The sequence below is a fragment of the Cervus elaphus genome, chromosome 25 (assembly GCF_910594005.1).
Source record: "Cervus elaphus chromosome 25, mCerEla1.1, whole genome shotgun sequence".
Taxonomy (NCBI): domain Eukaryota; kingdom Metazoa; phylum Chordata; class Mammalia; order Artiodactyla; family Cervidae; genus Cervus; species Cervus elaphus.
The window spans coordinates 11,407,142-11,427,933 of record NC_057839.1 but is presented as its reverse complement, the minus strand read 5'-3'; the positions used below and the strand labels follow the sequence as shown (position 1 = coordinate 11,427,933).

At 42.0% G+C, this 20,792-nt stretch overlaps 1 protein-coding gene across 1 annotated transcript in view; it reads left to right on the top strand.

The window, feature by feature from the left end:
• Positions 1-5,098: 5,098 nt before the first annotated feature.
• The window catches only part of ARHGEF28 (Rho guanine nucleotide exchange factor 28), a 326,609-nt gene continuing 310,915 nt past the window's right edge, over positions 5,099-20,792 (top strand). Inside the window, exon 1 of the mRNA XM_043887235.1 lies at positions 5,099-5,404. The gene's annotated coding sequence lies outside the window, so the exon portion shown is untranslated. The remainder of the gene's footprint in view (positions 5,405-20,792) is intronic.

Genomic DNA, 20,792 nt, shown 5'->3' with positions numbered 1-20,792 from the left:
TTGCTAGAGTACACTTTGCTTAATATTTGAACCAAGAGAATTTGATATGGATCAAGCTCAGAGCTTGAGAGAAGACAAGAAAACTGCAGATAGCATGATTATATGTCCTCAGGTGCTGAGGGTTCCACAAACACTAGTTTTGCTTATTTCCTTTTAGTAGAGAAGGGGTTTGGGGGTAACTTCTAATAATAGTTGGTCCTCCTCCCACATTTTCTTATTTTCTTCTCTCTGACAGAGTACTGATAAAAGGAGAGGGGAGAAAGAAAGAAGAAAATGCACAGTACTAGTGATGTAGAAGAGGTGGCAAGAATACACAGAAGAACTGTGCAAAAAAGATCTTCATGACCCAGATAATCACGATGCTGTGATCACTCACCTAGAGCCAGACATCCTGGAATGTGAAGTCAAGTGGGCCTTAGGAAGCATCACTACGAACAAAGCTAGTGGAGGTGATGGAATTCCAGTTGAGCTAATTCAAATCCTAAAAGATGATGCTGTGAAAGTGCTGCACTCAATATGTCAGCAAATTTGGAAAACTCTGCGGTGGCCACAGGACTGGAAAAGGTCAGTTTTCATTCCAATCCCTAAGAAAGGCAATGCCAAAGAATGCTCAAACTACCACATAATTGCACTCATCTCACACGCTGGTAAAGTAATGCTCAAAATTCTCCAAGTCAGGCTTCAGCAATACGTGAACCGTGAACTTCCAGATGTTCAAGCTGGATTTAGAAAAGGCAGAGGAACAAGAGAGTTCCAGAAAAAGCATCTATTTCTGCTTTATTGACTATGCCAAAGCCTTTGACTGTGTGGATCACAATAAACTGTGGAAAATTCTGAAAGAGATGGGAATAGTAGACCACCTGACCTGCCTCTTGAGAAACCTGTATGCAGGTTAGGAAGCAACAGTTAGAACTGGACATGGAACAACAGACTGGTTCCAAATAGGAAAAGGAGTACATCAAGGCTGTATATTGTCACCCTGCATATTTAACTTATATGCAGAGTACATCATGAGAAATGCTGGGCTGGAAGAAGCACAAGCTGTAATCAAGATTGCTGGGAGAAATATCAATAACCTCAGATATGCAGATGACACCACCCTTATGGCAGAAAGTGAAGAGGAACTAAAAAGCCTCTTGATGAAAGTGAAAGAGGAGAGTGAAAAAGTTGGCTTCAACTCAACATTCAGAAAACTAAGATCATGGCATCTGGTCCCATCACTTCATGGGAAATAGATAGAGAAACAGTGGAAACAGTGTCAGACTTTATTTTTTTGGGCTCCAAAATCACTGCAGATGGTGACTGCAGCCACGAAATTAAAAGACACTTACTCCTTGGAAGGAAAGTTACAACCAACCTAGACAGCATATTAAAAAGCAGAGACATTACCTTGTCAACAAAGGTCCATCTAGTCAAGGCTATGGTTTTTCCAGTAGTCATGTATGGATGAGAGCTGGACTATACAGAAAGCTGAGCACCGAAAAATTGATGCTTTTGAACTGTGGTGTTGGAGAAGACTCTTGAGAGTCCCTTGGACTGCAAGGAGATCCAACCAGTCCATCTTAAATGAGATCAGTCCTGGGTGTTCATTGGAAGGACTGACGTTGAAGTTGAAACTCCAATACTTTGGCCACCTGATGCAAAGAGCTGACTCATTTGAAAAGACCCTAATACTGGGAAAGATTGAGGGCAGGAGGAGAAGGGGATGACAAAGGATGAGATGGTTGGATGGCATCACCAACTCAATGTACAGGAGTTTGGGTAAACTCCAGGAGTTGGTGATGGACAGGGAGGCCTGGCGTGCTGCAGTTCACAGAGCCGCAAAGAGTCAGACACGACTGAGCGACTGAACTGAACTGAAATGATATGGAAAGGAGCATAACAACTAAGGCCACTAATCCATCCAGGCTTTTGCTCACCATGGATTGGAAACCATTTTTGTCCAGTGTGTTGATTCATCTCAAGGCCAGTAGACATTTATGGTTGGAAGTATGATTTAGTTTTGAATAGAATATTATTGTTTTTATTTTTTGTCCAGTACTTTGAAGACCTGGCAATGGGCAGGAACTTATATGTCTTTAAAAGGCCATGCATGAGGCCAGGCCTTGGGGTCCCAGATCTGTGAAGTAGGAGCTGGGATTGTAGCATGGAGTCCGGTGCGCAATGACAGGGTGGGGCCCCTTTATCAAGGCAAAAGGCTGGACCTTTGCCTTGGAACAGGGCGAAGGACTTCAGACACAAGGCAGGGTTTTCTTGCTCTCCTCTTCAGCTCTGCCCTCTCGCTCTGGCTGCCCTATCCGCAAGGTGGCCTGGGCAAGGTGAGGACAGACACGGAGGTGAAATTGACCACCGCCTGGGAGAGGTGTCAGTGACAGTTGGTGAAGGGGTGTCTTGGTATACAGTTCCTTTGGCCTACTCCCTTGTCCTGGTTCTGTCTGGTTCTGACAGGTCTTTATAGGAAAACCAAAACAGAGACTCAAGGTAATCATGAGAAAAATCAAATGGGTTGCTGTTTAGTCGCTAAGTCGAGTTAGACTCTTTTCGACCCCATGGATTGCAGCATGCCAGGCTTCCCTGTCCTTCACTATCTACTTATGAGAAAGATCAAATGGGTACTTTTGTCTTTAAAGCTGCTATCATTATCTGAAATCTCTTTTAGGAAGGCCTGACTGACGGAGAGGCTTCTCTGCTTGGGGTTGTGATCAGTTCTAACTAGAAAACCGCCTTGGATGGTAAGGGATTCCCTCTCATATTGCTGTTCATGGTAAGCAACAGGGTTTTCATGTTTTTAAATTATGATGACTTTTTAAAAAATTCTGATTTTAACCTCCATGTGTTTGAAATTTTAATAGGTTTTTTTTTTTTTTTTTTTTTCCCTGCAATTGAGATCTAGTCTTACTGCATTGTGGTCAGAAAAGATGACTGGAACGATTTCAGTTTTTTTTTTTAAGTGTTACTCAGTCACTCAGTCCTGTCCAATTTCAATTTTTTTGAATTTACCAAGGCTAGATTTATGGCCCAGGATGTGATCTATTCTGGAGAAGGTTCTGTGTGCACTTGAGAAAAAGGTGAAATTGATTGTTTTGGGGTGAAATGTCCTATAGATATCAATTAGGTCTAGCTGGTCCATTGTGTCATTTAAAGTTTGTGTTTCCTTGTTAATTTTCTGCTTAGTTGATCTATCCATAGGTGCGAGTGGGGTATTAAAGTCTCCCACTATTATTGTGTTATTGTTAATCTCCCCTTTCATACTTGTTAGCATTTGCCTTACATATTGCAGTGCTCCTATGTTGGGTGCATATATATTTATAATTGTTATCTCTTCTTCTTGGATTGATCCTTTGATCATTATGTAGTGTCCTTCTTTGTGTCTTTTCACAGCCTTTATTTTAAAGTCTATTTTATCTGATATGAATATTGCGACTCCTGCTTTCTTTTGGTCTCCATTTGCGTGAAATATTTTTTTCCAGCCCTTCACTTTCAGTCTGTATGTGTCCCTTGTTTTGAGGTGGGTCTCTTGTAGACAGCATATATAGGGGTCTTGATTTTGTAGCCATTCAGCCAGTCTTTGTCTTTTGGTTGGGGCATTCAACCCATTTACATTTAAGGTAATTATTGATAGGTATGGTCCCGTTGCCATTTACTTTGTTGTTTTGGGTTCGCGTTTATACAACCTTTCTGTGTTTTCTGTCTAGAGAAGATCGTTTAGCATTTGTTGAAGAGCTGGTTTGGTGGTGCTGAATTCTCTCAGCTTTTGCTTGTCTGTAAAGCTTTTGAATTCTCCTTCATATCTGAATGAGATCCTTGCTGGGTACAGTAATCTGGGTTGTAGGTTATTCTCTTTCATTACTTCAAGTATGTTCTGCCATTCCCTTCTGGCCTGAAGAGTTTCTATTGATAGATCAGCTGTTATCCTTATGGGAATCCCTTTGTGTGTTATTTGTTGTTTTTCCCTTGCTGCTTTTAATATTCAGTTCTAATGAGATGGATGAAACTGGAGCCCATTATACAGAGTGAAGCAAGCCAGAAAGATAAAGACCAATACAGTATACTAATGCATATACATGGAATTTTTAAAAGATGGTAACGATAACCCTACATGCAAAACAGAAAAAGAGACACAGATGTACAGAATAGACTTTTAGACTCTGTGGGAGAAGGCGAGGGTGGGATGTTCAGAGAGAACAGCACTGAAACAAGTATACTATCAAGGGTGAAACAGATCACCAGCCCAGGTTGGATGCATGAGACAAGTGCTTGGGCCTGGTGCACTGGGAAGACCCAGAGGGATGGGATGGAGAGGGAGTCAGGAGGGGGGATCGGGATGGGCAACACATGTAAATCCATGGCTGATTCATGTCAATGTGTGGCAAAAATCACTATAATATTGTAAAGTAATTAGCCGCCAACGAATAAAAATAAATGGAAAAAACAAACAAAAAATTCTGATTTTATTTTTTGTTGTTCATTCTTTTTTAAAAAGTTAATTTTTATTTTAATTGGAGACTAATTACAATATTGTGGTGGTTTTTGCCATACATCGACATGAATCAGCCACAGGTGTACATGTGTTCCCCATCCTGAACCCCCCTCCCACCTCCCTCCCACCTCCCTCCCCACCCCATCCCTCTGGGTTGTCCCAGACCACCAGCTTTGGGTGCCTTGCTTCATGTATCGAATTTGCACTGGTCAGAATTATGATGACTTCTAATGAGCCCCTTGCGGGCGTGAACACGCAGAGAATCACAGAGCTGGTGAAACTCTGGGCTGGAGGATCGTGAGCCTCGAGAAACAAGAGGCGTCTCCTGATGCTTAGGTAAGAACTGGAGCACGTTCAGTCACAACCGTGGTGGCTTTTGGCCGAGGGCAGCCTGGGCCTTCCTCGGGCCCTGCACATCTCCTTTCAGGAGCGGGCAGCCGGCCCCTGACTCCTGTGGGATCCGGGGCGCGCGGGCGCCGCCATTCGGGAGCAACCTCGCGCCCCCGGTCCCGCAGCCGCTCCCGGTCCTGGTGCTGGGGGCCAGGGGAGGGAAGCCCAGGCGAGCGGCCGCCGGCGGCGGGAGGGGGCCGGCGGAGCCCGCGCGGTAGGGCAGCTTCAGGTTTCTTCCTGGAGCCGGTGTCGGGCGCGGCGGCGGGCAGGCCGGGCCATGTGATGCCGGATCCAGCGGCAGCCGACAGGCGCGGAGTAAGCGGGGCGTCCCCAGCGGCGGGCGCAGCCAGCCCGGCCCCGGAGCGCGGCTTCGGCTCCGCCCCCTCGCGCCGGCCGGGCCGCGCCGCAGCCGCCGGGCGTGGGCCGCTTGGGGAGAGCCTCCCGGGCTCCGGCGGCGCGTTCCGAGCGCCCGCGGGCTGGGCGCCGGGGCAGCGCCTCGCTCGGGCGCCGGAGGCTGCGGGGCCGCAGCTCCGGGTAAGTGCTCTTTGGGGGCTCCATCCTCGCGTCCCTCGGCGCCTCGGGGCGGAAAACTTTGTCCGCCTCACCTGAGTTCGCCGTCGCGGAGCTACTTTCTCGAGGGTCCAGGGTCTCCAGGCGGTGGGAAGGGGTGCTGCCGCGGGCTCAGCGGCGAGGAGGATGGCCGCCGCCTCCGGGCCCCTCGGGGACTGCAACAAGTGCAGAGGCGGCGCGGCGGCGGCGGAGCGCGGGGTCCCCTGGCCGCGCGGCCCCTCTCGCCCCCTGTCGGCCCCGCGCCGGGGACCGGGAATGGGTGGGTGGAAGCTGGGTCTCTGTCGTTCGGGTGCCGGGGAAATCAGCGGTCTTCCTGCGGTGGAGAAGGGAGAGCCTCGAAAGCTGGGCTCGCCCCTCGCCATCCGTGCCTGGCCCCGGGTGAGGGGTGCGCGCCGGGGCCGGGTCCCCGGAGAGCAGCGGAGCGAGCGGAATTCCGCTCAGGACACAAGCGCCAACGTTTCTTTCGCGTGGAAATATAAGTGTGCTTTAAAAGGTGTCTATATCTCCTGGTTAGGAGAGGCGGTCAGAATTCCGTTGGACTTCCATAGGATTATTTTGTGGGTCTCTTTTCCCCTGGGAACCTGGGGTGTGCGTGGTGGTCCCCTAACGTTCCTGTGCTGGGAGTTTTCCACCGTGGGGCATGATGACGTCCTGTGCTGGCGCCAAGGAGGCTTCCTCGCCTGTGAAGGGCCGTGTAGAAGCTGGGTGCTCAGGCTGCCTTGGAAACCCAGCTCTCGTTTCCCAGACACCAATTAGATTTCCAGGAGAGAATCCATCTGCCTCCCTAGGAACCCATAGCAGCCCCCGCCCCCCTCCTTGGTTTCAGCTGGCAGCAACATCTGTGTTTGCGCAGCATCTCCCTTCTTGACCCCTGCCTGGGTCGCGACAGACCTCTGCAGACCCAGAGTTAAAGAGGTTTTATCACCAGACCCCCACCAATTGGGTAAAAAATAAGAAAATGTGAGATGTTTAGAAAGAACTGATCATTTGGGGTCCTATGGGGCCCCAGGTTTTCTAAAGCTTTGCCATCTTGTGTTCTAGGCCCTGAAGACGTCAGGGGAATTGAAGTCCTTTTTTCACAACAAAAAATCAAAGACCTGTTCTCTTGGGTTCTGTGGGTTGATCTTTGAACATGATACTCCAAGCAGTGACAGCTTAACCTGGGAAGCTTTTTAGTTTATCTGTCTTGAGTTTTTATATGCACGTTCTTAAAGCACATAGGTATTTACCTTATCCTGATTTACGGCCAAGCTGACTCCTATGGAGTTATTTGGAGGAAAACAAATGACTACTGCAAAAACCTTTGGCTTTTTTCTTCCACAACATAGCATTTCAGTTTAATGTTATGATGTGGACTTTCTGTGTGATTGTTGTGCTCATTAACTTTGATCCAGTAGCAATTTGGATAGCATCAAACCTCATGGTTAGTGATTAGAGAAACTGAGGCACAGAGCTAGCTATTGGACATGTGACTCAGGTGAATGCCCTGGCTAATGTGAGAAGGCAGAACAGAGAATTAGTGTTTGTCCTGCTTTTGATTATATTTTCTTCCTTATCAAAGCCACATAACCTGGTCAACCAAGAACAGGTTATGTAACAGGTGTGTCATTAGACTTTCCTTTGAAGCACCTCTCCTGTCCTTTAAGCAGTTTAGAAACACTTAAAGGTAGAGAGGAAAATAGTAGTTGGTAACTAAGGCTCTATGAAATTTCATCAGGTTCCTCACTTGTGTTTCACACCTTTTTTTTTGTTTGTTTGCTTAATCATGTGAGTACTGCAGAAGAGTTTGGAATATTTTCTCATTGTGCTTTTATAAGAAACTACTGTTGTGGCTCAGACTTAAATTTCGCAGGAATTTCAGGTGAGGTCTGTTACGTGACCTCCTTTGGTATATGAGAAAAGGAAATGTGTTCTAAAGAGGTATTAAAACATAAAAGACTATAATATTACTTCTATATTAAGGATTCTGTACAGAATTGGTAGCCCCTATACTGGTACTTACGCTCTGACTTCACATTCAGCCAGAGTTTATGACCAAGTGTGACTCCCCAGAAAAAAGATTTATGGTATAAATGTCAGAAAACCCCTTGCAATTGAAATATGACTAGAATGGTACTGCATAGAGTCCAAATTACTCTCAAACTGCCAGGCCAACTGTAATTTTATTATGCTTTAATTTACTGATCAGATATGGCAGACCTGGTTTATGTAGTTTTTGTTTAATTGCATTTGTATTTATGTTGCTTTAGCAGGACCTTGAATTTGTTATGAAGAGATGGGTCAAGCCTGGCAACTCCTGTTGAGAGTTCTATATTAAAAACAGTGTTATATTGGAAGTGCACCAAATTCAGGGAATTTTGCCATGTTAGAGTTGTACTGCAAATATTATGCCACGCTGTAGGACTTGAGCCCAGATCCCTCCCTTAGGCCAGGCTGGGCCTAGAGTTCTTTTTCTTAAGAAGTACAGGTCAGGTACTAGACCCGTAACCTGAGCATTTTGCCCTGATTGAATGGTACTCTGCCATTTTTGTCCAGTCTATATAATCCTTAGTTCTTTTGCTATCATCTTGGTATTTAAAAATTCTTAAAACCTCTAAGCAGTGTCGCTTGCTATTTTGCATTCTGACAGTCTGTATCATGTTTCTCTCTTTTGGTGAACATTTTCTTATATGTGTTTGACAAATATTTGAGGACCTACCGTATGCCTGGCTCTGCTCTCTGCTTTGATTCTCTGTACTGTGGGGTTCGTATCTAAGGCAATACTTTTCTGATTTTAGGAATTGTAGGATCTGTTGCATTTTGAGTGGGCCTTTCCACACTCAACAGTAAGACTTTTGGCTGATAAAATGTCAGGTAACTTTTTCCTGTGATAGTGCATCTTCTTAGCTTGACTGCAATTTTTCCCTTGAAATTTGATCTTGGGCACAATCGTGATTTTCTTATTTCTACCATGATTGTTCCTGGACTTCTTCTCCTGGATAACCAAGGTAATGAGATTTGACATCATTTTTAGTATGAAGGAGAGTGAAAACATAATTGAATATTGGGCATTTGTCCCAGTGATCTTGATTTTGGACATTTTTATAAAAAATGTAAATTTCAGAGGTGCAGTCTCTTATTTTAATCCTCAGTGTGTTATTTTGAGGTTTGATTTCTGGAGGGGTTGATGTAAAAGGGGTGCCTCATAGCCAAGGATGAAGGCCAGCGTAGGAGAAGACGGGCGACAGCTTCACTTTACGTAATAGCACAAGTGGAACCAGCGCTCAGGTAACATTCTGCCTGTTTCAACTGGCAGACTGACTACTGTGCATGTGATCATTTTACCTTTAAAAATGCTTAAAATGTTAATATGCTTTCTATATTTCTCTCAGACACACAATCCCTTAAAAAATAATCATGAAATATATTGCATATGTTAACAAAACGTATGGTTTAGCTCTTAGATTCATTATCATACACTAGTGATCGTGCCCTTTTCAAGACTTGCATTTCTTCTTCCATTATTTTATAATTTAAAGCAATTATCCTTCATAAATGATCACAAGTGGTTAAGAGTGGGGACTCTGGAGCCAGTCTGTCTCATGAGATGGACCCGACTCTGTCGCCTCTACCTCAGGTTTTGCATCTGTGAAATGGGGATAATCATTGTAACCTGCCCTCTAGGGTTGCTGGGGAAAGTCAGTGAGTTAATTTGCAAAGAGCACTTCTAGTAGTGCCTGGCAGAGATTAAGTGTCAGAAAATGATGGTTGGATTTATAACAAATGGAAAATAGACATTGAAAAGAAAGGGATCTTGAGCAGGTTTTCCAGGTTTCAGAACGCAGGAGATGTCTGTGTGATCTCGGGGGGAAGTGCTCTAGGCTGGGAGCCCAGGGCAAGAATGGAGACTGTTGCCTGTGACCTCTCAGCTGTGTAAGTATACTTGGGCAAGTATAACCCCTCTGTGGTTCTCAGCGTCCTCATCTGGTCAAAGAGGAAGGAGTAGACTTAATGGTCTCTAAGGACCTGCTGCTTCTAACATTCGATGCAGTCCTGAAATTTGAAGGTGAGGAGGGTGAATGTCAATTCGGCTTTTGCTGTCTTAGGCAACATGGCCAGGAATGTACTGTCGACAGGGCCAGTCCCGCACCTGCAGCGGGCGGTCAGGAAACATTTGAAGGGATTATGAAATAATACTATTTACTTACCTCACCTTGATCACCAGACAGTCATCAGGTTGAAATGACTGAGTTATCTTTCTGGACTTAGTCCAGAGGGATTTCAGACATGAAAGTCTGGAGCCCATGCCTATGGGTCATAAACCATCCTGCATCCTTTCTTCTGTGGAAAACCCCGCTCCTTGTGGAAGAGGGGGTGGGGTAGAGCTGAGAAGGTGAAAAACAAGTGGGCTGATTATTTCTGAATTTCATGGTTAAAATATTTTCACACCTGACACACAGGAAAACATCACCAGTGGCCTTTGCAGGGATGCTGTAAACTAGAAGGCTTTGGAGCAAAGGCAGTCTCTAAGGACTTCTAACTCTGAATGGTCCAGGCGAAGTCTTTCTGAAGCAAATTCGTCTCTTCCCCACTAGTGACTGTTGTTTATTGTCTGTGCATGGTCCTTTTTCTTGCTCCACCAGACTCCTGGTTTGCTATGTGGTCAGGTGTTAGTTTAAAAAAGTGTAGGGTGCTCAGTGATTAATGAGATTATGGGTTAGTTGAGTCTCTAACCCAGGATTCTAAGCCTGGCTATTTGTTGGATTCACCTGGGTTCAGGATCGTTTAACTTGGGCCCAGCATCATCTTTTAAAAGGTGACACTAGTTACTTATAAAAGGGTTTGCTAGCTACTTTCTTAACCTTTAGTGTTTCTGGCTTTCTGCAGCTGAAATAATCCAGGAAAGGGTGATTTTCATGGCGTTCCTTTAAACGGTTGGCAAGTCACATGTCTCCTACTGCCTGGTCTCGTGGACCCTCTGCTTCCATTAGCCAGGACTAGTAACTGCCTGTGGATCAAGCCCTGTATTTCCTAACTTCTTTGACTTTGTTCCTTTGTTCCCTTTTACTTTCTAGCTGAAGTCTTTTGCAGTCGTCAAAGCAAGCTTAAGCCACCATCTCTCTGAAACTGTTGACTGAATTCTCAATTTTCCAACTTGAGTGTAAGCCGATTTATGGCAAGAACTCTGATTTAGGCTACTTTGTAGGGTCTCCAAGCAGAATACACATATACTGGATGGTTGGTTAGTAATTCCACTGTTACATCAAGTCCTAGTTTACAGCATCCCCACAGATGCTAATAGTGATGTTTTCCTTTGTATCAGGTGTAGATTGCATTGGAAAATATTGAGATGCAGGGGAGGGAAGGAGAATGTTGCTCAAGACATTAGATGGCTAGTCCTTCTCAGATATAAATGATAGGCTACCCAGGCCTCTTTTAGGTAACTGTACATTCTGTCTGGGGAAATGCATGAAATTCTTGTTCAGAGTTATAGTCTTAAGACTGAAGGAAACCCGAAAGATTTTTCTTTAGTTTCTAGCAAGTGAACAATCTCCATGTATAGCATACCTCCAAATGGTTGACCATTTGATCGTTGTCCTTGATACTTTCAGTAATGGGGGACTAATAACCACAGATATCCCAGTCTGTCTTTGTTTTCTTCCCTAAACTTTAGATACACACAATTATTTGTCAAATTGTGCAACATGATTTGACATACATGTACATTCTGGAACAATTACCAAGATCAAGATGATCAACACATCCATCACCTCACATAGTTAACTTTTTCTATGATGGGAACACTCAAGATCTATTCTCAGCAACTTTCCAGTATACAATACCATATTTTTTAACTATAGTCATTGATGTTGTTTGTTGTCTTTGTTAAAATATGTAGGTTCTTTGCCCATTTTGTTTGTTTTGTTTTATTTAATCATTTGACTGCATGGTGTGTCATGTGGGGGCTTAATTCCCTGATCAGGGATTGAACATGTGCCCCCTGCTTTGAAATAGTAACCACTGGACCACCAGGGAAGTCCCTACCCATTTGAGAAATGAGATTTTGTTTTGCTGCTGAGTTGTATGAGGTCCCTTATATGTTTTGGATATTAACCCCTTGTTAGATATATGGTTTACATATATTTTCTCCCATTTTGTAGGTTGCCTTTTCATTTTGTTGATGGTTTCTTTTGCTTTGCAGAAGCTTTAGTTTGATATAGTCCCACTTGTTGATTTTTTGCGTTTGTTCCTTGTTCTTTTGGTGTCGTATCCAAAAATCATTGCCAAGACTGACGTTAAGGAGCTCCCCTGCCATACCTTCTTCTAGGAGTCTTATGGTTTCAGGTCTTACAAGTCTTTAATCCATTTCAAGTTAATTTTTGTGAGTGGTATAGAATAGTGGTCCAATTTTATTCTTTTGCATATGGATGTCTGGTTTTCCCAGCATCATTTATTGAAGAGACTATCTTTTTGCCATTGAGTATTTTTGGCTTCATTGTTAAATATTGACCATACAGGCATAGGTTTATTTCTGGGCTTTCAATTCTCTTTCATTGATCTCTGTGTCTGTTCTTATGTGAGTACCATGCTATATTGATTGTTATAGGCTTGTAATATAACCTGCAATCAGGAAGTGTGATGCCTCCAACCTTGTTCTTCTTAAGATTGCATTGTCCATTCAGTCTCTTATGTTCCATACACACTTTAGGACAATTGTTTTCTATTTTCCTGAAAAATAATTGGAATTTTGACAGGGGTTATATTGGATCTGTAGATGGCTTTGGGCAGTATGGGCATTTAAACAATATTAACTCCTCTGATTCATGCACACGAGTGTCGTTCCACTTTAGTACCTTCAGTGTCTTACAGTTTTTGATGTATAGATGTTTCACTTCTTTTGTTAAATTTATTCCTAAGGATCTTACTGTTTTTTGATGCTATTGTAAATGGCATTATTTTCTTTATTCTCCAGATGGTTAATTAGTGTACAGATTTTTGTGTGTTGATTTTGTGTTTTGTGACTTTACTGACTTCATTTATTAGATCTAACAGTTTTTTTCAATGGAGTACTGAGGATTTTCTATGTAAGATCATGTCGTCTTCAAAGAAACATTTTTATTTCTTCCGTTCCCACTTGAATGCCTTTTAATTCTCCTTGTCTAATTGCTGTGACTAGAACTTCTGTGTTGACTAGAAATGGTAAGAGAGGACATCCTGTCTTATTCCGGCTCTTAGAGGGAAAGCTTTCTATCTTTTCACTGTTGAGTATGGTATTATCTGTGAGCTTGTTATATATGGCTTTTATTATGTTGAGGTATGTTTCTTCTATACCCAATTTGTTGAATTCTTATTAAAGGATGTTGAACTTTAGTTAAATGCTTTTTCTGCATTTATTAACACATTTATTGATTATGTATGTTTCTGTTTTCATTAATTTAAGTGTTAATCACTATAAACTTCCCTCTTAGAACTGCCTTTGCTACATCCCATAAGTTTTGGTATGTTGTGTTTCTATTTTTAATCTCAAGATTTTTGGATTACTTGATTTCTTCTTTGACCAGTTGGTTTTTTAGAAGTGTAATTTAATTTCCACACATCTGATTTTTATTCTGACATTCTTCCTGTTATTGACTTCTAGCTTTAATCATTGTGATTGAAAAAGATATTTTATATGGCTTTCATCTTCTTAAAATTTGTTAAGACTAATTTTGTGACCCAAAATACTCTCCTGGAAGATATGTGTGTGTTTAAGAAGTATGTGTATTCTTCTGCTGTTGAATGGAACGTTTTGTATGTTTGTTAGGTACATTTGACCGAAAGTATTGTTTAAGTTCTTTATTTCCTTCTTGATTTTCTATCTGGATAATCTGTCTGTTGTGAAGTCCTCTACTCTTGAATTGCTGTTTCTGCCTTCAGATTTGTTGTGTGTGTTAAGTCACTTCAGTTGTGTCCGACCCTTTGTGACCACATGGACTGTAGCCCTCCAGGCTCCTCTGTCCATGGGATTCTCCAGGCAAGGATACTGGAGTGGGTTGCCATTCTCTTCTCCAGGGGATCTTCCCAATCCAGGGACTGAACCCGGTCTCCCGCATTGCGGGCAGATTCTTTACCATCTGAGCCACCAGCATGCATATAATTATGATTGTATATCCTCTTGATGAACTGACCTCATTATTATATAATGACCTTATTTGTCCCTTGTTACAACTTTTCTCTTAAAGTTTATTTTGTCTCATAAGTATAGGTATCCCTGTTCTTTTAGTTTCTATTTGCATGGAATGTCTTTTCCTATTCTTTCACTTTTAGCCTATGAGAGTCCTTAAAGTTTGAGTTTCTTGTAGAAAGCATATACTTGGGTCTTGAGCTTTTGTCCATTCAACTACTCTTTGTCTTTTAATTTAAACCACTTACATTTAGAGTAATTTAGGTATTGATAGCAAAGGACACACTATTGACATTTTGTTAATTGCTTTCTGATTGTTTTGTAGTTCTTTTGTTTTTCCTCTCTGTCTTCCTTTGTGAATTGATGAGGGGGCCTACCAGGGTTCTCCTACTGTCGTTTTATTTGTGGCGTGAAATCCCTCCAAGGGGATCCTTCTTGGCACCAAGCTGCCCTGGACTGAGGGATGGAGTGATGCCGGCAGATGCTTCCTAGGCTTGTCTGTGCTGTCATCCTCTGTTTTTGAGCTCCACAGGGTTTCTGCTGCTGCTGTGTAGTGTAGAGCTTTCCCAGGGCTGTTTTCATTGGTTTGTAGGTGGGCTATCTTTGGAAACCTTACATTTTTGAATGGTTTGTAGGTAGGCTATCTTTGGAAACCTTACATTTTTGAATGGTTTGTAGGTGGGCTGTCTTACATTTTTGAAAATTAATTATATACCTACCTCGAAGCCTGTTTAAGTTGGTAAATCTCTTTCAACTCTTGTTAAGTGACATGATTTTGAATTATCTCACTACCTTGAATACTGAACATATACCAATTTGCTATGTTCTTCTTAAATTATAATGCTTCTAGATGCTGACTGATGGTGAGTAGAACCATTCTAACCCTTGCTGAGATTCCCCCTTCCCTCTCCAGCATCCCTCCCCGCCCCAGTAAGCACTGAAGCCTCGTGGTTAAGATTGTCAGCTGCAGATTAGGAAAGCAGGGAGGCTCTTCAGCTCTTACTTTCTGCCTTGTGTTGGGCGAGTCATCTGAACTTTTAGTCTGTTTTTACCTATTTCTCTTAAATAGGGTTGTTAAAAATGCTTAGCACAGAACCTGGGATAGAATAATAATTTTTCTTAGCAATGGCTTTCCAGCCATAGTCCTTCTAAAACAAGATTGCTGACTCTTGATGGTCAGTCATCTCAAAATAAGCAAGTTTCTTTTACACATGTTGCTGCTGAGTCACATCTCTTCATTCATGGATGTGTACAATTGGCTTCTTAGTCCCATGAATAAAACTTAATATTTATCTAAATTTCCTGTATATGACCATCTGTTCTAGCCTTTTAAAGTCTTTTAGATTGTTTATCTATACATTAATCATTCACAACCCTTTTTTATTCCAAGTTATCCACTGATTGGATATGTGTTTCTTCAGTGTTTTAAGGAATAAAATTGTTGCCTAGGCTGAGGTCAAGGGCAGAACAATTTGATGTTTCCATACACAGGGCTTCACTGTGGCTCAGTGGTAAAGAATCTGCCTGCAATTCAGGAGACCTGGGTTCAATCCCTGGGTCGGGAAGATCCCCTGGAGGAGGAAATGGCAACCCATTCCAGTATTGCCTGGAGAATCCCATGGACAAGAGGAGCCTGCTGGGCTCCAGTCAATAGGGTCGCAAAGAGCTGGTCATGACTGAGCATACTCGCACATACAGACTTTACTTCAGATTAATGTTTATCAATTTTAGATAAAGTTGTTCAGAGACTTATTTCTGTTTGCACTAGCATCTGTTTCTTAATTCTCCATCCTGTCATAAGGATATATGCTATTTCAACCAAATCTACTGTACGTCTGCTATATGGAATTACCAATTTGGTGACCACATAGTGGACTGGGGTTAGTCTCACATGACTTGTTCTTGCAGAACTTACACTGGCTCCAGGTAGCTACTGCTTCCTCTGAGGTACTCAGACACCAGCTTTTTAATCTACTCTAGAATCTTGCTTGTGATGAGTTTGAAGCTTCTTCTGTCTCTAGTTTTTGTTTTTCTAAGAAATCTTATTGGAGTATAGTTGATTTACCATGTTGTGTTAGTTTCAGGGATACAGTAGAGTGAATCTGTTACACATATATCCACTGTTTTTTAGATTCTTTCCCCACATAGGTCATTAGGATTGGCTTTTTTGAAAACTGGCTGTCTCGTATGTTTGAATCCTGTCATTGTCCACAGTTCTTGGTAGATTATGATTGGAAAATCTCATTGGGTTCTTTCTCATCTTGACCCTGTCTAGAGGCAGCAACTTGTTCAGCACCTCTGGGTGTCCTCTTAGAATCGACTTTCCCACTTACAGAAATTCTTTCTGTCCTCTTCAAGTGGAAGGTTTTCTTCCTCCAAGAGTAGACAAAATCTCAGTCGCTATAGAGGAGTTCTCCTTATCATTCGTCTACACTACATCACCAGTCCTAAGAAGATCTGTCTATTCCTTCCATGATGTCCTGCCTTAAATAAATTGAAATAAAAATCTGATTATCTTTAGTTTTTTGGCAACCTCATGTTATTTGGGCCTTTAGTCTATCTGACACAGCTCTTAAGAGCATGCTGTCTTCATTATCTGTGCTGGAAAAGAGGCAGGGAGGAGGATAAAAGCAAAGCAATTATTTTTATCATCTGAATGGAAAACAGCACAATGCTGGGAATCGAGGCCTGGCTTTAGTCTTGAGCTCCTTGAACATAATGATCTCTCTATATTGCCACAGAATCCATATCCTCTCCAAATGGGAGGTTTTGGGTTACTTCTTTGAACCATGGTGATTTCTTTAGGTAGTGATTTCACTGATGATAATAACATTTGGATGGGCTTCCCTGGTAGCTCAGCTGTAAAGAATCTGCCTGCAATGCAGGAGATGCGTTGTGTAGGAGATGTGGATTTGATCCTACTGTGTATCCGTATATAAATTCATGTATAAGAAATGGCTCATTTAACTCTTCATTGTTACCTTTTATGAAATCACCAGCTTTGCAACTTGTCAGAATTTCTCAGGGATGAATTTCTGGAAGTTGTTTTTATACAACTTAAAGACTTAGCCAGTTTCCTGCTGGCCACTCAGTATTCTTGGCTATAAGGGGCAATACACAAAACCTATTGTCAGTGCTTTATTAAGTTTTAAATGGATGCATTCTTAGGGGGAATAAAATAGAAACATTTCTCTTAAATGGTATCATTCATGTCAAAGTTGTTATATAAAATACATATGTATTTTTCTTCTCCCATTTAATAATCAGAAATGTTGATAGCCTGTTAATTGAATATAAAACACAATGTCAAAAATCTTTAAAATCAGTCATGGGAATTTGAGTTGTTCTTTGTTCTTTACTTAGATTCTATGGGACAGAAATTATGAGGCAAAGGTCTCATGGCTTTGGATTTTGGGCCTTTTAATAAAAAGTTTTAAGTTGAGGTGAAATAGGTTTCACATATAGTTAAATTATGTTGTTTTGCAATAAAAATGAATACTGTAGATGACTTTCATATCTGTAGAAAGTCCCAAATTAGCTTTTCACTTGGTTTACTTACAAAAATGGGGCTGAGCTAGGGAAAATTCAGATTTACTATGGACAGGTTAAGGAAACTTTCATTTTGAAAGAAAGGCCAAGTAGAATTTAGATATTGGTTTGTTGGTTTTTCTTAAAAATAGAATAACCATTTCTTTTTTCTTTCACCTTCATAGTAGGAAACTTTATGTTTATTGGCTGTATGGCATCTTTATGTACAAGTAGCTGCAGAAATTAATAGATAAAGACAAGATGTCTGGATTTCAATTTAAGAATCTTTTCTAGTGGGAGTTGGACATGATTGCTGGTGTTTTGTGCCTTTTATTTAAAAATGATAGTAGATTCTGTATAAAAGGAACATTTAAAAAAGATGGTCTGGGGACAGCAAAGGCTGAAGCAGAAGCAGAATTTCTGTTGAAATCTTAGCACTGCCACCCACCTACGGGGAATCGTGTCACCTCAGCCCTAGTGACCTCATCTGCAGCCTGAGGAGTTGGGCCAGCCCCTTTCCTATGGCACATCCTATCTCTCCAGGTCTGTGCTTCTCTTGAGGTAAGGATGGTGTTTTGAGCCTCCCTTGGATTACTAACCAACTGCTTGGTTCCTAGAGCACTTTCAGACGTTCGCATGGCAACATCTGAATTGTTCAGGAAACTGGGTTTGAAGAAGCTACTTCAGGGTTGCATCTTTACAGGGAGAAATGGTTGTTCATAGCCTGAGGTTTCCCGGTGATGGCAGCTCATGTTATTGTTATCCGAATACTTCATGAGCAGTGAGGTGGAATCAGCCAGTAATAATGTAGTAATTATTTTTAATTGAATCCATACATGATTGAAAATGGGTATTAATTTCATTTTAGCAGAAGGAATTAATGTCCCTAACTCCATTTAGGATAGCTGGAGAATATGCACTGATGATCATGACATTTTTTTGATAAATGCCGATTTTTAGCTAAAATACCACTTATAACGGTTCTTTCTCTTTCTCCTCCCCCTCTTGCCCACTTCCCTGCACTTTGTTTTAAACTTGTAAAATCAAATAAATGAAATCCCTTCTTCTTTTTTTTTTTTTTTTAAAGGTATAGCAAATTTATAAAACCTCTGTTATTTAATGTAGCTTCTGATTAGTGATATTAAGGAAAGCAAAATTGTACTCATGAAAAGTTGCCATTTTAAGGCATCGCACCTCAAAAGATATCTTATTGTACTGGTGATTTGGACACTGGGCATTTTCCTGTTTGGGATTTTACTTACTGGATGTAGGGGCTCTAAACATTTATCTGGGAGTCCTTTCCAAAGTTTTTCTACCTCAGGGAGCTTAAGAGTTCTGTTAGAGTTGTTTTTTTTTTCGTATTAAATCCTAGTTTTGCTGTAGAGTTCTGTTATTTTTCTGTTGACCAATCATGAAACAATGGTATTAAGTGAGTAATAGTTACATAATCACAATAGTAAAAGATGTTTATCTGCTTTCACAATCAATAGCCAGATGAAAAATAAAAGATAATTACAATTGCAAGCCATAATGGGAACATGATTAACCTAACAATATAAGATAATAACATACAATTTAGGCGGTCAAGCAGAGTGATGTGGTGAGTGGACGTACATACATGCACATGTTTTCATCTGCCCAGCCAGTCTTTCTCTTTTGGTTGGTGCATTTAATGTATTTACATTTAAAGTAATTATTGATATGTATGATCCTATCACCGTTTTTAAAAATCATTTTGGGTTTATTTTCTGTAGGTCTTTTCCTTCTCTTATGTTTTCCACCTAGAGAATTTCCTTTAGCGTATGTGGTAAAGCTGGTTTGCTGGTACTGAATTCTCTTAACTCTTGCTTGTCTGGAAAACTTTCGATTTCTCCATCAAATCTGAAGGAGAGTCTTCCTGGGTAGAGTATTCTTGGTTGTAGGTTTTTCCCTTTCATCACTTTAAATATATCATGCCATTCCCTTCTGGCTTGTAGAGTTTCTATTGAGAAATCAGCTGATAGCCTGATGGGAGTCTTCTTGTACCTTATTGGTTGTTTTTCCCTTGTTGCTTTTAATAGTTTATCTTCCTCTTTAGTTTTTGTCAGTTTGATTACTATGTATCTTGATGTGTTCCTCCTTGGGTTTATCCTGCCTGGGATTATCTGTGTGTCCTGGATTTAGTTGACTATTTCCTTTCCCATGTTTTGGAAGTTTTCAGCTATTATTACTTCGGATGTTTTCTCAGGTCCTTTGTCTCTCTAGTCTCCTTCTGGGACCCCTGTAATGTGAATGTTGGTGTGTTTAATGTTGTTCCAGAGGTCTCTTAGACTGTCTTCATTCTTTTCTCTATATTCTGTTCTGCAGTAGTGATTTCCACCATTCTGTCCTCCAGGTCATTTATCCATTCTCCTGCCTTAGTTATTCAGCTATTGATTCCTTCTAGTGTTATAGCCATCTCTGCTTGTTTGTTCGTTAGTTCTTCTAGGTCTTTGGTACACAATTCTTGCATCTATTCCGTTGCTTTTCTGAGATCCTGCTTCATCTCCACTATCATTATTCTGAATTCTTTTTCTGGAAGGTTGCTTGTCTCCACTTCATTGAGTTGTTTTTCTGGGGTTTTATCTTGTCCCTTCATCTGGGACATAACTTTCTGCTTTTTCGTCCTGGATTAACTTTCTGTGATGTTTTTGTTTTAGCTGTTGTGGGGACTGTGGTTCTTCTTTCTTCTTCTGTCTGCCCTCTGATGGAGGAGGCTGAGAGGCTTGTGTAAGCTTCCTGATGGGAGGGACTGGTGGTGGGAAAAACTGGGTCTTGCTCTGGTGGGCAGGCCCCTGCTCAGTAAAGCTTTAATCCAGTGATCTGCTGATGGGTGCTGATGGGCTCCCTCCCTGGTAGTTTTTTGGCCTGAAGTAACCTAGCCTTGGACTCTACGGTAGGGTTAGTGGTGCCCTCTAAGAGGGTTTATGCCAAGGGGGGTGCCCCTGTCCCTGTGATGAGCCCCGGCCGACCCACGCCTCCACAGGAGGCCCTCCGACACTAGCAGGTAGTTTTGGTTCAGTCTCCTGTGGGGTCACTATTCCTTTTCTCTGGGTCTTAGTGTGTGAAAGATTTTGTTTGTGCCCTCCAAGAATGAAATCTGTTTCTCCCAGTCCTGTGGAAGTTCTATAATCAGACTTGCTGGCCTTCAAGGTCAGATTCCCTGGGGATACCCAGTCCCTTTGTTGGATCCCCAGCAGGGAAGCCTGGCGTGGGGTTCAGAACCTTCACAACAGAGGGGGAACTTCTTTGGTATTATTGTGCTCCAGTTTGTGGGTCCCTCACCTGGTGGGTGTGGGATTTGATTCTGTCGGGATTGTGCCCCTCCTGCCATCTCGCTGCAGCTCTTGTCTTTGCATGTGAGGTTTCTTTTCTGGTGTGTTCTAGCATTCTCCTGTTGGCAGTTATTCAACAGGTAGTTTCAGCTTTGGTATTCTTGCAGGAGGAGCTGAGCCCATGTCCTTCCACTCCACCATCTTGAACCAGAAGCTGAAATTCTCTGCTAGAGTTTTGAACCTTCACTGAGTTGAGCTTGGCTAGTAGTTACTATGAGGCAGGCTTGTATGGGTGCTGGAGGCTTAGAGAGAAGAGGCTTGGGAATATCCATAGCTTTTGAGGAGTTCTCAGTGCTGTCAGATCAGCAGCCGTGAAAGAAAGTGAGTG